Source organism: Halichoerus grypus, chromosome 13 (assembly GCF_964656455.1).
Source record: "Halichoerus grypus chromosome 13, mHalGry1.hap1.1, whole genome shotgun sequence".
NCBI classification, from domain to species: domain Eukaryota; kingdom Metazoa; phylum Chordata; class Mammalia; order Carnivora; family Phocidae; genus Halichoerus; species Halichoerus grypus.
The window spans coordinates 62,003,047-62,020,043 of NC_135724.1; the positions used below are offsets into that span (position 1 = coordinate 62,003,047).

Here is a 16,997-nt window from a genome sequence, read left to right on the forward strand (position 1 = left end):
GCGCATTACATTTCGGGTCAGGACTGAAACATAGAGGCAGGAGGCGGAGGTAGGATTCAGATTGTTCTCATGGCACAGACACCTCCCGCAGGGACACCCACTGTGTCCCAGAGAAACATTGGCACAGGTGGATTTGAGAAAGTGAGGAAAGCTCTTGGTTCTGGGTTTCAGCACATTTTCTCAGAGTCGTGGGCAGGTGTCAGGTGCTCAGGGATCTCTCTCCCCAGGGAACCAACCACATTCCTGTCCCGGATCCATCACAAGGGACAGTCCCTTCATCTCTCTACATTTCCGTGCCCTCCACTGTAAACTATGGGTTACAGCCCCTGCTTCCCCTCCAATGGTGCTGGTGTGGGGATTACAGGAGTAGATGATACATATTCTCGGTGAGCTGTAAGCATCATTCCCCTGTGCAGGATAAAGAGTGAGCTTCCATCCCCCATGCAGTGGAGCCATCCAAGTCCCGTGTCTGGCTTCACCCACTACCAGGTGTCTAGCTCATTCTGTAGACAGTCAATACCTGAACACCTACAGAGCAGTTGTGAAGCACCAGACAGTTACTGCGCTCCAGTCTCTACTTGGAGGAAATCACTTTTAGCGTCACGACAGCACACTAGTGAGTAGGCGGTATGAATATTTCCACATCTCAGGACAGGGAACTGAGGCACAGAGGGCTCTCGGTAACTCTCTCAGGTACATGTAGCTTGTAAATGGGATGTGAATCCAGGCCATCAGGCGTGGTCACTATGCTTTGCTGCGTTTCTATAATATCTCTGCTAAATAACCGTAGTTGCCCACAAAACCTGTCAGGTGGGGGATTTCAGGGCACAACACACTGCAACATCTTCCTAAGTCCCACTGTGCGGGAAGACTTTCTGCTGGGCAGCTGGTGAGTAGGGGGAGCAGAAGGTTGAACTAGGAGTAAATTATGTCTAATTCCCCTATGGTCTTCTGCCTGCAAGATGCCAACACTGTTCTCTATGTCTATGCAGTTCCCGGGACTCTGTGTGGACGAGCAGCCTGAAGGTGTGCAGCCCCCCGCAACCACATCAGCCCCTTCCACACAAAGAAGGAGAAGAGTCCACTTTTCTCTCCATAATCAGATGTTCCCAATCGGGAACACCAAGGAAGGTGCTGTGAAAATTTACTCGTTACCCCAAGAATAGTTACTATGGTTTCTTCAGTGTTGTATACTTACGAGAAAACTACAAAGATGCTGCCTCACGTTTTTCCATTTCATGTGAGCAAATTTAAATTTATTAAGTGCATCATTAGCATCACTGCAGAAATCAAGATGCATTTCTAACTCAACATCACAAGTGCACTCAGGTAGGAAGCAGTGGGTCAGGGCTCCTGGGACAGTCGGGTGGACCCTGCCTCTACCTAGAGGTCAGCCTCTGTCCTGCCAGGGGCAATGAGGCGGAGCACTCACTTCAAGCCTGACTGTCCCTGTTGTTCCCCAGACCCACCCGGGCCACCCTGCAATTGTCCATGCACAGAATCACTTTGCAGAGTTTCAAGGCTCAGGCACAGGGAGCATCGCTGTGCCTGTCCATCATTTGTGCCTCCCAGCTCTTGCACTTCCTCTCTCTGCTGCCCACGAGCACCTCTTCCTAGCTCTTCCCCATCCCCTCCTTTTCCGATGCCCACCCTGAAGGATCTGGTCTCCTGTGGGCACTGAGGCCCTGCATCTGCAGTGTCCGGGAAACTTCTCTGCAGCCCTCCTCGGCCCCTTTCTAGCTAGCGTCGCCCTGGCCTCCGACCCTGGGTCTGCACCCTTGAGTCTGGGGAGCAGCCCTGAACAGCCCTGCGGGGAGAGGGGTTAGGAGTCAGCAGGGAGGAGGAGCTCTGGGAATTGAGGATCTGCCTGGGGCCCCCACTCGGGTGTTTCCTGCCTGGGTGGCGCTGGTCATGCACCAGGCTGCTTTTGCTTTCAGCTCTCAAGAAGCTTCCTTTCCATCGACTTAAGAGAAGAAGTAGAGGAAGCAGTTTGGAAGTCAGAACAAGAGGAGGAAATAACCAGTGTGGTGAGCCTGGCATGAAAAGGGGAAGACAGCCTTGTGCCCATGCTCTCCATCGCTTCCCTGATGGACTTGTTGTCACTTCAGGAAAACGTTTCAAAAACGTGGGGGGACTGACCACAAAGTGGAGACAAGGGGGTGGTTGTGAGTAGACCACGGGTCAGACCCTCAGGAGCTCAGTCTCACATGTAAAGATGCTGGGGCAGAGGACACAGATTGGCCTCCCCGCCCTTCCAGGCATTTCCTTTCAGGAAAACATCATGGCTTTGGATTCAGGCAGGGATTGACATGTAGGGGTGGAGGCTGGGTCAGGCCAGTGCCCTTTTCTGGGCAGGAAATTTGGGGAAAGGAGGGAGGGGAGCCCTGAGTTCAAAAGTCGAGCACATAAGCTAGAGGACTCTGGGTTCAGGGATCTCCGTCCCCAGAAAACCAACTACTTCCTTCTCCTTGACTCATCTGTCATTGCACTGTGACTCTGGGCAAACCATTTAAGCTCTCTGCATGTCAGTGCCATGAACCCCAGAAGAGGGGGCATAGCCCCTAGCCCCTGCATCCCATAGGGATGATAGCGGATGACAGGATATGATGACAGATATTCTCCATGAGCGGTAATGCATCGTGCCCACGTAAATGCTGAAAGGCCACCTTCCCCTTCCCCTGCCCTGTGGCCATCAACATTTCCTCTCTGGGGGGCAGTCACCCCTATATTTCTTGCTTATTCTTGCAGACATGTCGTATTGGAACACTCATGCAGCACTTATGAGGGACCGCTCATTGACTTGAGGGGCTATCTGGATTTTCTTATGTGAAGCTTCATAACATAATACCAGTAAGTAGGCCCCATGCGCAGAACAGGGGTCCAAGGAGAGAAAGGTCAAGTAACTTTCCCAGTTACGTGTGGCTTCTAGTAGGATTTGATACCGGCCACCGACACCATCCTCTGTGCTCTCCGCTCACTGTGAGCGCTGCATATGGAGATTGTCTCATCCAACTGGTGACGTCCCCACCCAGTCCGTGGGGTGTCAGGTGCAGACCACATCCAACACCCCTCTCTAAGCCCAGCTCAGACTCAGTTGGCTCCCCAGGCTCTGGTGAACAGGAATGCAAGTGTGACCGGGGAATGAATGAGGTGTTCCCAGGGTTTTCCCCAGCTGCACCTCAATGGTTCTGTTTTTGGTGTATTTTCCAGGATTGTGGCTCAGGTTAGAAGAAGGAAAAGATCTTAAGGGGTTCAAACCCGGGAGTCAGAGCAAAATCATCTGCAGCCAAGAAATTCTCCTGGCTGTCCCCATCCGTGGTTCAGCAGCCCCCACATGGGCATCTGGCCAAACGATGGGGGAGGGTCACGCATATCACTTCCACTGACTACAACGTCGAAGGTACCGTGGGTGTAAATCAGTTTGTAGATTCAAGAGAAGGAAATGCAGTTTGTGCAGCAGAGAGTGGGTGTGGGGAGGAAGGAAGGAGCAGGGAAGACACTCAGAGCCCATGCAGTTGCTTCCCGCACTCGCAAGGCCTTAGTCCAGACTGCACAGAGAATGGGTCAGATCTTTGTCTAGGAGACATGGGGGCCGGAAGACGTCATGCATTAGCCACTGGAGGGCCAGCCTGGGCAGCCCCCTCCTAGTTCATTAACCGTTCCACAAGCAAGTGTGGTCAGTTGAAGACGAAGCTATTTCTCTGAGCGAGTGTCATGTGTGCAGTTGGTTTGGAATGTCCTGGGTTCTGAGCCAGTTGGGAGTCAAGAAGACTACTTTCTGGTCATTCAAGGTGGTCACTGGCACCCTGGGAATTCTCATTGCAGGGCAGTTGAGAGAATCCAATTCTGGGGCTGCAGAGGCAAGTGAGGGGGAGCTGGAGACATGTTTGGGTCCCCCCAATCCATCAGGGGGACTTCATTTGGGAAAAAGACATTGCGTTGGCGTCAGGGACTGAAATGTAGAGCCAGGGGACTGCTCAGGAGTTGAGTCATTGTCTTGTGCCAGCACCCCCTTGGGGCACCAGCTGACTCCTTGTGACAGTGTTGGGCAGGATGATGTGCACCTGGGACTGAGGATGGGGCTTGGTTTGGTGTGCGGGGAGTGACCTCGTAACTGGGTGACCAGGGAACCATCCATATCCTCTGCCCCAGAGCCCTCCCTCATCATCGCTTCGACCCTGAACACATCACTTAATCTCTTCAAATTTCCATGCCCTGCACCATAAAGTATGGCCCCCAGCGCCTCCCCTGCCCACCCCATGGTGCTGATGCGAGCAGAACAAGAAATCACCGTCTCTGCACTGTCAGAAGTCGAGTGTTGATGTCTCCAGCCGTTCCTGTTGAGGGGTCTGTCCCTCTCCTCAGTTCTCTCCTTCCCTGCCATGTATTTTGGAGTCCTCTCATTAAGTGTGAAATGATCATAATTATCTCCTTGAAGAGTGGCCACTTTTAGTACTAGTCATTGTCCTTCTTTGTGTAAAAAATGTCATAACCTTTGTCTTAGATTAACAAAACTGGCCTAGGTGTTTTGTTAGATTAATATCTGCTTGGTGCCTATTTTCCCGTCATTTAACCCTCCACCTCTTTTGTCCTGGATGTAAAGGCTGACTCTTGTAGAGAGCACAGAGACTGCAGATTTTTATCCCCACTGCCAAGCTCTGCCTCTTGATGGAGGGTGTAATCCATGTCAATTTAAGTTAATTACTTTTCAGGTAGCATTGCAATCTGTCCTTTTTCTGTTTGTTTTCTATGTGTGTTATATTTTTTTGTTCTCACGTGCCTCCATTACTACTTTTCTTGGTGTTATGTCCCAGAGTATTAACTAAATCCCCATGTTGTTGCTTTTCCTGTGTATTCTGGCTTATATTCTTAGTAGATTTCCCAGGCATTGCAATTCACATCTTTATTTATAACACTCTAATTGGATTAATACCAGACTAATTTCCAAGGCATACAGAACCTTTAGTCGATCGATGTCTCCTTCTTTTGCCATTATTGTCCTACATACTCCATTTCTACATTTTGACATTGTGAGCTGATCAACACCAAATTATATTGACTTCATATAGGTTTCTTGTAAATCAGAAGAAAAGAATATATAAGTTTATCCCATATACATTTTATGCACTTATACATTTATACTTACTTGCATATTCATCTCTGTAACTGTTCCTCCATGGAGAACTGAGTTACTGTGTTGTCTTTTCCTTTCTGCTTGGAGGACTCCCCCTAATGTTTCTTGCAGGACTTGTGACAGCAGGGGGGGTTCTCTCAAGTTTTGTTTATCAGGGAATGTCTTGATGTGTCCTTCGTTACTGAAGGAGGTCTGTGCTAGACGAACATTTATTGCTTGACAGATTTTCTTTTTATTTTCTTTTTTAAAATTTATTTATTTTAAATTTATTATTTATTTTTTTATTATGTTAGTCACCATACAGTACATCATTGTTTTTGATGTAGTGTTCTGTGATTCATTGTTTGCATATAGCACCCAGTGCTCCATGCAATATGTGCCCTCCTTAATACCCATCACCAGGCTAACCCATCCCCCCACCACCCTCCCCTCTGAAACCCTCAGTTTGTTTCCCGGAGTCCATAGTCTCTCCAGGTTCGAATCTCCCTCTGTTTCCCACCCCCTTCATTTTTCCCTTCCTTCTCCTAATGTCCTCCATGCTATTCCTATGTTCCACATATGTGTGAGACCATATGATAATTGTTGTTCTCTGCTTGACTTATTTCACTTAGCGTAATCCACTCCAGTTCGATCCATGTTGATGTGAATGGTGTGTATTCATCCTTTCTGATGGCTGAGTAATATTCCATTGCAGATATGGACCACATCTTCCTTATGCTTCCACTTTTTAATCACATTGTTTGTTTTTTGTGTTGTTATTGAGTTGTATGAGTTCCTTATATACATTCACTATTAACCTTTTATCAGATCTGTGATCTGCAAATCTTTCCTCCCAGGTGGTAGGTTGCCTATTTATTTTGTTGGTGATTTTCTTTGTTGGGCAGGAGTTTTTTAGTTTGATGTAGTTTCGCTTATTTATTTTTTCTTTTGTTGCCTTTGCTTTTGGAGTGTGATCCAGAAAAATCACGGCCAGGACTTATGTCGAGCAGGTTTTCCCCTGTGTTTTCTGCTAAGAGTTCTATGGTTTCAGGTCTTATATGCAAGTCTTGAATGCACTTGGAGTCAATTTTTGTGTATTGTGTAAGATAGTGGTGCAGTCCCATTCTTTTGCATGTGGCTGTCCAGTTTTCCCACACCGTTGATTAAAGAGACTGTTCTTTCCCCCTCGTATATTCTTGGTTCCTTTGTCATACGGTCCTGGGCCATAGATGTGTGGGTTTCCTTCTGGGCTCTCTCTTCTGTGCTGGTGATCTGTGTGTCTATTTTTATGCCAGTATGCTAGCAATCACTATAGCTTTGTAATACAGTTTGAAACCAGGGATCCTGGTGCCTCCAGCTTTGTTCTTTCTTAAGATTGCTTTGGCTATTCAGAGTCTTTTGTGGTTCCACACAAATTTTAAAGATTCTTTGCCTTATGTCTGTGAAAGATGTGTTTGGAATTTTGATAAGAATTGCATTGAATCTCTAGATGGCTTTGGGTAGTATAGGCATTTTAACACTTAACTCTTCTAATCCATGAGTATGGAATGTCCATTTACTTGTGTTGTCTTCGGTTTCTTTTCCTTAATGTCTTGTAGTTTTCAGTATATAGGCTTTCACCTCCTTGGTTAAATTTTTCCCAAAGTATTTTGGATTTTTTTTTTTTGATGCAGTTTATGATTGTTTCTTTTAATTTATTTTTCTGATAGTTTATTATTAGTGTATAAATATGGAACAGATTTTTATGTACTCTTTATCCTGCAACTTTACTGAATTGTTTAATAGTTTTTTGTTGTCGTTTTTAGGTTTTTTTTTTTTACATATAATATGTCATCTGAATATAGTGACCTTTACTTCTTCCTTCCAATTTGGATGCCTTTTATTTATTTATTTTTCTTGTGTAATTGCTCTGGCTAGGATTTCCAGTAGTACAGTTGACCCCTGTCCAATGTGGGTTTGAATTGTGTGGTGCACTTAATACCTTTTTTTTTCTTTCAATAAATACCGACATTGCTGTAAATGTATTGTCCTTTTGGATTTTTTTTCTTTTCAAATTTTTATTTAAATTCTAGTTACTTAACATACGGTGCAATATTGGCTTCAGGACAATTCAGTGATTCATCACTTGCATAGAACACACAGTGCTCATCATAACATATGCCCTCCTTAATCCCCATCACCCAGCTAGTCCATCCCCCAACCACCTCCCCTCTATCAACACTCAGTTTGTTTTCTAACATCAAGAGTTTCTTATAGTTTGTTTCCCTCTCTGTTCTTTGTAGTCCCCCTCCCATTTGTTGATCTGTTTTGTTTCTTAAATTCCACAGGAGTGAAATCACATGGTATTTGTCTTTCTCTGACTCACTTATTTTGCTTAGTATAATGCACACTAGCTCCATCATGATTTTATTTTTTTTAAGATTTTATTTATTTATTTGACGGAGAGAGACACAGCAAGGGAGGGAACACAAGCAGGGGAGTAGGAGAGGGGGAAGCAGGCCTCCTGCTGAGCAGGGAGCCCAATGTGGGATTCGATCCCAGGACCCCGGGATCATGACATGAACTGAAGGCAGATGCTTAACAACTGAGCCACCCAGGCACCCCAAGCTCCATCAGGATTTTCTTAATCACATTCTTTTTCTCCAGCTTTCTTTGTTTTAAGAATATAGTCTATAATACATGTAACATTCAAAATATGTGTGAATCAACTCTTTGTGTTATTGATAAGGTTTCTGGTCAACAGTAAGCTATTAGTAGTTCAGTTTTGGGGGAGTCAAAAGTATACTCAGATTTTCACCTGCACAGGGGTTTGGCACCCCTAATCCCTGCATTGTTCGTTCAAGGGCCAACCGTATGTTGAATAAAAGTGGCGAGAGTGTGCATCCTTGTCTTGTTCCTGATCTCTTTAGAGGAGAAGCTTTCGGCTTTCACCATTGCATAGGATGTGGCTTCTTAGGTATGGCCTTTATTATGTTGAGTTTTGTTCTCTGTATACCTGCTTTGTTGAGAGCTTTTATCAAAATGGGTGTTGCATTTTGTCAAATGCTTTTTCTGCTTCTGTTGAGATGATCATATGATTTTTATTCTTTGTTTTGTTAATGCAGCCTGTTACTTTGATTGATTTGTGGATGTTGAACCCCCCTTGCATCCCTGAAATAAATCTGACTTGTTCATACCTCTTCCTGTATTGTTGAATTTGGTGTGCTGATATTTTGTTAAGGATTTTTATATCTATGTTCATCACAGATACTGGTCTGTAATTTTCTTTTCTTGTGGTATCTTGGTAGGGTTTGATAAGGGCAATGCTGGCCTCCTAAAAGGAGTTAGAAAGCATTCCTTCCTCTTGTTTTTGTGGAGAAGTTTGAGAAGGATTGGTATTCATTTTTCTATGAATATTGGTAGAATTCACCAGGAAAGCCATCTGGTCCTGGATTCCTGTTTGTTGAGAGGTTCTTAATTACTCATTTCATCTCCATAGTGGTAATTGGTCAGTTCAGAATTTCTGTCTCTTTGTGATTCAGTCTTGGAGGGTTGTGTGTTTCTTGGAATTTATCCTTTTCTTTTGGATTGTCAAACTTGTTGGGGTGTGATTGTTCATAGTAGTCTCTTAGGAGCCTTTATCTATGGTATCAGTGGGAACATCGCTTTCATTTCTGATTATGAGTCCTCATTATTCTTTTTACCTTGAGTCTAGCTGAAAAATTGTCAGCTTTTTTCTTTTCAAAGAACCAGCTCTTCTGTTGATCTTTGTATTGTCTTTTTTTAATCTATTGTCTTCATAGCCTAGATTTCATTTATTTCTGTTCTGATATGTTACTTCCTTTCTTCTACTAATTTTGGGCTTTCATTGTTCTTTTTCTGTTTCCTTGAGGTGGAAATTTAGGTTGCTTATTTGAGATGTTTCTTGTTTCTTGAGCTAGGCCTGTATCACTATAAACTTCCCTCTTAGAACCACTTTTTTTTTTTTTAAGTAAACTCGAAGGGGTACCTGGGTGTCTCAGTTGGTTAAGCGTCTGCCTTTGGCTCAAGTCATGATGTTAGGTTCCTGGGATCGAGCCCTGCGTAGGGCTCCCTGCTCAGTGGGTGGAGCTTGCTTCTCCCTCTCCCACTGCCTGCAGCTCCCCCTGCTTGTGCTCAGTCTCTCTCTATCTTTCTCTTTCTGTCAAATAAATAAATGAAATATTTAAAAACAAATACATTGAGCTCTATGCCCAATGTGGCACTCAGACTCACAACCACAAGATCAAGAGTCACAATGCTCCACCGTCTAAGCCAGCCAAGTGCTGCATTCTTGGAACCCTTTTGCTGCATTCCATATATTTTGCTATGTTGTGTTCCATTTTCATTTGTCTCAAAGTATTTCTTGGTTTCTCTTGTGGTTTGCTCATGGACCCATTGGTTGTTCAGTAGCATGTTGTTTAATCTGCATGTTTGTGAAATTCCAGTTTTCTTCTTGTAATTGATTTCTCATTCCATACCACTGTGGTTGGAAAAGATGCTTGATTTGATTTCAGTCATCATTTTGGAAAATTCTAGGCTTCTTGAATTTATTGACTTGTCTTGTGGCCTAACATGTGGTCTAGCTTGGAGAGTGATCTGTGTGCACTTGAGAGGAGTGTATTCCATGTGCTACTTTTGGACAGAGGCTTCTGTATGTATCTGTTAAGTCCATCTAATTACCTTGTTGTCTGAGGCCGATGATTCCATTGATATAAGTGAGGTATGAAAGTCCCCCACTGTATTGCTGCTGATTTCTCCTTTGAGGTGTGTTCGTATATGCTCTACATATTTAGTTGCTCCTCTGTTGGGTGGGTAAATATTTACAAATGTTGCCTCCTCTGTTTGGATTGATTCCTTTATCATTATGTAATTCCCTTCTTTGGCTCTTGATACAGTGTTTGGATTTTTTTTTTCCTTCTCCATTGAAGTGAGAATCAGAAGATCTTTTGTTAGCTCTGCAGCCTTGAACAAAGCACACCCCTTCTCTTAGTCTGTTTTTTTTTTTTTCTCTATAAAATAGAAATAATAAATTTTTCTCCTAGGACCATCTCATGACTCAAACAAGAGAATGTATATAAAAGTGCTTTCTGAAGTAATAGATACTGCCCAAATATAAAAAGTTATAATGCTCATGATTATGCAACAGCCAAATGTTCAGGATAAGATTTTTTAAGGACATGTTTATTTATTTTAGAGAGAGCGAGCATTCACACGCATGTGCTAGAGAGGGGAGGGGCAGGGGCAGAGGGAGAGAGCGAATCCTCAGGCCAACTCCCTGCTGAGCGTGGAGGCCAATGTGGGGCCCTGTCCCAGGACCTTGGGATCATGACCTGAGCCAAAATCAAGAGTTAGCTGCTTAACCAACTGTGCCACCCAGGCACCCCAGAATAAGATTAAAAATAAAAATAGTAATATTTATTGAGGGCTTACTGTTGTAGGAGTATTCTAAGTGACCTCTATCTCATTTAATTCAAAAAACTATTTTTCTTAAGGAAAATTAAAAATAAAAGCTATCCTAAAAGTAAATTTTCATATTATCCTCAGAGTTGGGGAAACACAGGCACAAGAGAGGTTAAGTAGGGGCACCTGGGTGGCTCATTCAGTTAAACTTCTGCTTTTGGCTCAGGTCATAATCCCAGGGTCCTGAGATTGAGCCCCTTGTTGGGTTCCCTGCTCAGCGGGGAGTCTGCTTCTCCCTCTGTCCTTCCCCCTGCTTTTGCCCACTCTCTGTCGGTCTCTTTCTCTCAGATAAATAAAGAAAATAATAAAAAAAGAAGTTAAGTGACTTGCTCAATGTCATAGTAAATATTAGAACCAGATACAGACCTGAGTGTGTGACTCTGAGGTTCATGTTCTTTCTTTTTTAAGTTTACCAAATATACACATAGCCCTCAAAATATCGTAGATTAAATTAATTTAGCCTTTCTCAAAACATTGAGCATTGGAAGATGCTGTAATTTAGGTCACGTGGCTGGCTCGGTCGGTGGAGTATGAGATTCTTGATCTCACAGTTATGAGTTTCAGCCACGTTGGCGATACAGCTTACTTAATTAAAAGAAAAAAAAAGATGCTGTAGTTGGGCTTGTTTTCTTTTCCCTTTAACCTCTTCACCCATTTCTCCCACCTCCAACACCCTACCTCTGGCAATCACCCATCTGTTCTATCTCAGAACCCATTTTTTTGTTTTTGTTTTTGTTTTGTTTGTTTTAAGGTTCCACAAGTAAGTGATTTATAGAATTTGTCTTTCTCTGTCTGGCCTATTTTACTTAGCATAATGCCTTCAAGGTCCATCCATTTGGCAAGTGGAAAGATTTCATTCTTTATCATGGCTGAGTAGTATTCCATTGTGTGTATCTACCCCAATTTCTTTATCCATTCATCCACTGATGGATACTTAGGTTGTTTCTATATTTTCATTGTTCTACATGATCCTGCAGTGAACACAAGGGTGCATATACCTGTTTCGGTTAGTGTTTTCATTTTCTTCAGATAAATACGCAGAAGGGGAATTGCTGGATCATATGGTAGTTCTCTTTTTAATTTTTTTGAGGAACTTCTGTACTGTTTTCCATAGTGGCCGCACCAATTTATACTCCCAGTAACAATGCCCAAGAGTTTCCTCTTCTTCACGTCTTCACCAAAACTTGTTACTTCTTGTCTGTTTGATAATGGCCATTCTAACAGGTGTGAGGTAGTATCTCATTGTGGTTTTGATTTGTGTTTCCCTGATGGTTAATGATGTTGAGCATCTCTTCATATTCATGTTGACCATATGCATCTCTTCTTTAGAAAAATGTCTATTTGGATGTGCCCATTTTTTTGTTTTTTATTGTTATGTTAATCACCATACATTACATCATTCGTTTGAGATGTAGTGTTCCATGATTCACTGTTTGTGCATAACACCCAGTGCTCCACGCAGAACGTGCCCTCTTTAATACCCATCACCAGGCTAACCCATCCTCCCACCCCCTCCCCTCTAGAACCCTCAGTTTGTTTTTCAGAGTCCATCGTCTCTCATGGTTCTTCTCCCCCTCCGATTCCCCCCCTTCATTCTTCCCCTTCTGCTATCTTCTTCTTCTTCTTTTTTTCTTAACATATATTGCATTATTTGTTTCAGAGGTACAGATCTGAGATTCAATAGTCTTGCACAATTCACCACGCTTACCACAACACATACCCTCCCCAGTGTCTATCACCCAGTCATCCCATCCCTCCCACCCCACACCCCACTACATCAAAAACTAATGATGTATTGTATGGTGACTAACATAATATAATAAAATTAAAAACTACAAAAAAAAAAAAAGAAAGAAATGCATTTAGTGCCATTGTATTGCCTGTAAATCCCCTGTTTCTGTAGATTGTATCTGTTACTTTCTGGTCTATATTACTCTTGGTCTATATTAGCTCCCTGCTCTGCGGGTTTCTCTTCACTTATAGGATCCCCCTTAATATTTCTTGCAGGGTTGGCTTGGTGGTCACATAATCTTTCAGTTTCTGCCTGTCCTGGAAACTCTTCGTCTCTCCTTCCCTTCTGAATGATGTCTTGCCAGCCCTTTCTGGCTTGCCAGGTCTCTGTGGATAGGTCTGATGTTATCCTGATGTTCTTCCCGCCATATGTAAGGAACCTCTTCTCCCTAGCTGCTCTCGGGTGTTGGTCTGTTCTCATTGATCTTGGGAGGTGTCCTCTCTGCCTCTTGGACACACATTCTTGTTTCCTTTCCCAGATTTCAGAAGTTTTCAGCTATGATTTGCTCAAATATACCTTCTGGTCCACTCTCTCTCTCCACCCCCTCAGGGAATTCCCTAATTCTGACATTGGAACGTTTCATGGCATCACTAGTCTCTCTGGGTCTGCTCTCTTGAATTTTTAGCTGTTTGTCACAAGCCTCCCTGATTTCCTTCCTTTCTCTCAGCTAATCTCCTATATCACTAATTCATTTTTCTGCCTCATTTACCCTAGGTGTTAGAGTATCCAGTTTAGACTGCATCTCATTCATAGCATTTTTAAGTTTGGCCTGATTAGCTCTCATTTCTTCCCTTAGATTCTGTATTGCTGCTAATTGTTTTCTCAAGCCTAGCTATTGACCTCATAATTGCTACCCTGAAGTCTATCTCTGACATCTTGCTTACATCCATATCCATTAGGTCTGTGGGAGAGGCCATTGTCTATGGTTCTTTTCTTTGTTGGGAGTTCCTCCTCTTTTTCATTTTGTTGAGGGTTGGTTGAAGAAATGTACAGAGTCCAAAATATCTACCACAACCCAGGCAAGATGCACCCCAGGAAAATCCAGAGTGGTTGAAAGCCACCACCAAAAGAACAAAGCCAAACTGAACCCAAGAATAAAATTATAAAATTTAAAAATTTTTTAAAAATTAAAAATTAAAAAAGGGGTGGGGGGGGACCTATAATCTCTCAGTGTGGGCAAAGTAGGGTGTTTTAGTTCTTCCTGGGTGTATTTTGTTCTGTTTGGTAGAGGACACTACTTCCCAGTGTTACAGGAAAAATAAAACTGGTATGTATATAAAGGTGATATTGAAATTATCAAATTACTAGAACTCACATAGCAATTCAATAATGTTGCAGGATACAAAATCAATGCACAGAAATCAGTTGCTTTCTTATACACTAACAATGCAACTGTAGAAAGAGAAATTAGAGAAACGATTCCATTTACAATGGCACCAAAAACCATAAGATACCTCGGAAAAAAACCTAACCAAAGAGTTAAAGGATCTATACTCTGGGAACTACAGAACACTCATGAAAGAAATTGAAGAAGACACAAAAAGATGGAAAAACGTTCCATGCTCATAGATCTGAAGAATAAACATTGTTAAAATGTCTATGTTGCCCAGAGCAATCTATACCTTCAATGCCATCCTGATCAAAATTCCAATGACATTTTTCAAAGTGCTGGAACAAACAATCCTAAAATTTGCATGGAATCGGGCGCCTAGGTGGCTCAGTCGTTAAGCGTCTGCCTTCAGCTCGGGTCATGATCCCCGGGTCCTGGGATCGAGCCCCACATTGGGCTCCCTGCTCTGCGGGAAGCCTGCTCCTCCCTCTCCCACTCCCCCTGCTTGTGTTCCCTCTCTCGCTGTGTCTCTCTCTGTCAAATAAATAAAATCTTAAAAAAAAAAAAAATTTGCATGGAATCAGAAAAGACCCCGACTTGCCAAGGAAATGTTGAAAAAGAAAAACAAAGCTGGGGGCATCACATTGCCCGATTTCAAGCTATATTACAAAATAGTGATCACCAAGACAGCATGGTACTGGCACAAAAACAGACACATAGACCAATGGAACAGAATAGAGAGCCCAGATATGGACCTTCAACTCTATGGTCAAATAATCTTTGACAAAGCAGGAAAAAAATATGCAATGGAAAAAAGACAGTCTCTTCAATAAATGGTGCTGGGAAAATTGGACAACTACATACAAAAGAATGAAACTCGACCATTCTCTAACACCATACACAAAGATAAACTCAAAATGGATGGAAGACCTCAATGTGAGACAGGAATCCATCAAAATCCTAGAGGAGGACATAGGCAGTAACCTCTTCAACATCAGCCACAGCAGCTTCTTTCAAGATACATCTCCAAAGGCTAGTGAAACAAAAGCAAACATGAACTTTTGGGACTTCATCAAGATAAAAAGCTTCTGCACAGCAAAGGAAACAGTCAACAAAACAAAGAGGCAATGCACAGAATGGGAGAAGATATTTGCAAATGACACTATAGACGAAGCAATGATTTCAAGATCTATAAAGAACTTCTCAAACTCAACACCCCCCAAAAAATTAATCAAGTCAAAAAATGGGCAGAAGACATGAACAGACACTTCTCCAAAGAAGACATACAAATGGCTAACAGACACATGAAAAAATGTTCATCATCATTAGCCATCAGGGAAATTCAAATCAAAACCACATTGAGATACCATCTTACACCAGTTAGAATGGCAAAAATTGACAAGGCAAGAAACAACAAATGTTGGAGAGGTTGTGGAGAAAGGGGAACCCTCTTACACTGTTGGCCGGAATGCAAGTTGATACAGCCACTTTGGAAAACAGTGTGGAGGTTCCTCAAAAAAATTAAAAATAGAGCTAGCCTACGACCCAGCAATTGCACTACGGGGTATTTACCCCAAAGACACAGATGTAGTGAAAAGAAGGGCCCTATGCACCCCAATGTTCATAGCAGCAATGTCTCCAATAGCCAAACTGTGGAAAGAGCTGAGACGCCCTTCAACAGATGAATGGATAAAGAAGATGCGGTCCATACATACAATGGAATATTACTCCACCATCAGGAAGGATGAATACCCAACTTTTACGTCAACATGGATGGGACTGGAGGAGATTATGCTAAGTGAAGTAAGTCAAGCAGAGAAAGTCAATTATCATATGATTTCACTTATTTGTGGAACATGAGGAATAGCATGGAGGACATTAGGAGAAGAAAGGGAAAAATGAAGGGGGTGGAATCTGAGGGGGAGATGAATCATGAGAGACTATGGACTCCGAGAAACAAACTGAGGGTTTTAGAGGGGAGGGAGGTGGGCGGATGGGTTAGCCCGGTGATGGGTATTAAGGAGGGCACGTACTGCATGGAGCACTGGGTGTTATGTGAAAACAATGAATCATGGATCACTACATCAAAAACTAATAATGTATTGTATGGTGACAAACATAACATAATAAAATTAAATTAAATTAAAAAAAGAAAAGAAACACCTTTGGGCTGCAGCAGAGGGAAGCCTCCACTGGCTACACCAGAGAGTTAGTCAGCAAGAGGCTTCCATCTGACCTTGGAAATCTTTCCTGCCCTTCAAGTCAGTGAATAGAGACAGCAGTAGTTCAGGGGAAGCAGGTGAGTGCTCTTGTGGTTGCTCTTGTGTTTTGGAACTGGGCCTTTAGACAATATTCATTGACCTGGACAATATTCATTGACTAACCAGGACCTGGAGAACACTCTACCTGTCCACACCATCTGGTCTTTAGAATAGAGGCATCTCAGTGAGCCAAAGGATAGCAGCAAGCTGAGTACCCATTACAGCACTTACTCCATCCAGTGTAGCAGCAAGCAATTAGAGAAAGGAGCAGCGATTTCCTTGGCGATATCAGATACTGATTGTTCTCACTTAGCACAGGACCAGAATGGAAGCATGCCACCAACCATTAGGTGGTGACTGTGTGAGTGACAGCTACATATCCCATGAATGTGAACCAAGATCTAGTTGGAAATACCGCAAGGTTATGAGAATGGCTACTAGGAGGGCCAAAGTTCCCCATTCCAATGAGAATGAAATAAGTCTGGGAAGATGTTTAATTTTGTTTCCCTTTGTTACAGAAATGTGGCCCTGCCTACTGACAAACATCCTATGGTGGCATATTAAAATGCCCTATGCCTCCCAATGTCCATATATTTCTGACCCCAAATTACAAGTGATCCTTTGGCCCAACATATTGCTCAGGCCCTAGGACTCAGCCAGACTCCCACTTTAAAGAAGAGAATATTTGAGACACAGGATCCTCTGAGACACAGGATCTGAATGGCCTCAAGGCTGAATCTAGTATGGAAAAAGGGCCAATGGATGGAAATGGATACAGACAGCCAGAGTTCTTCAATAGAGATGAGAATGTGATTATGATGAAAATGAAGTGACTAGCACAATTTCCTAGCGAGCTAACTATTTCAGGAACAAGAAACATCTGTGGGCTTGGGCAAAGGGAACCTCCATTGGCTACCCCTGGAGCTAACCATATCAGGAACAAGAAACATGTGTGGGCTTGGGCAAAAGGAACCTCCATTGGCTACCCCTAGGAACCTTGTCAGCAAGAGGCCTGAATTCTTCCTGCCGAAAGAGAGAGGA

The 16,997-nt window shown here is 43.0% G+C and overlaps 1 long non-coding RNA gene across 1 annotated transcript; it reads left to right on the forward strand.

The window, feature by feature from the left end:
- Nucleotides 1-1,841: 1,841 nt before the first annotated feature.
- Nucleotides 1,842-3,319, forward strand: LOC118548333 (uncharacterized). Its single transcript, XR_013443173.1, has 4 exons — nt 1,842-2,027; nt 2,530-2,629; nt 2,749-2,850; nt 3,211-3,319. It is a non-coding gene; the product is annotated as an uncharacterized LOC118548333 (long non-coding RNA).
- The last annotated feature ends 13,678 nt before the right edge of the window (nt 3,320-16,997 follow it).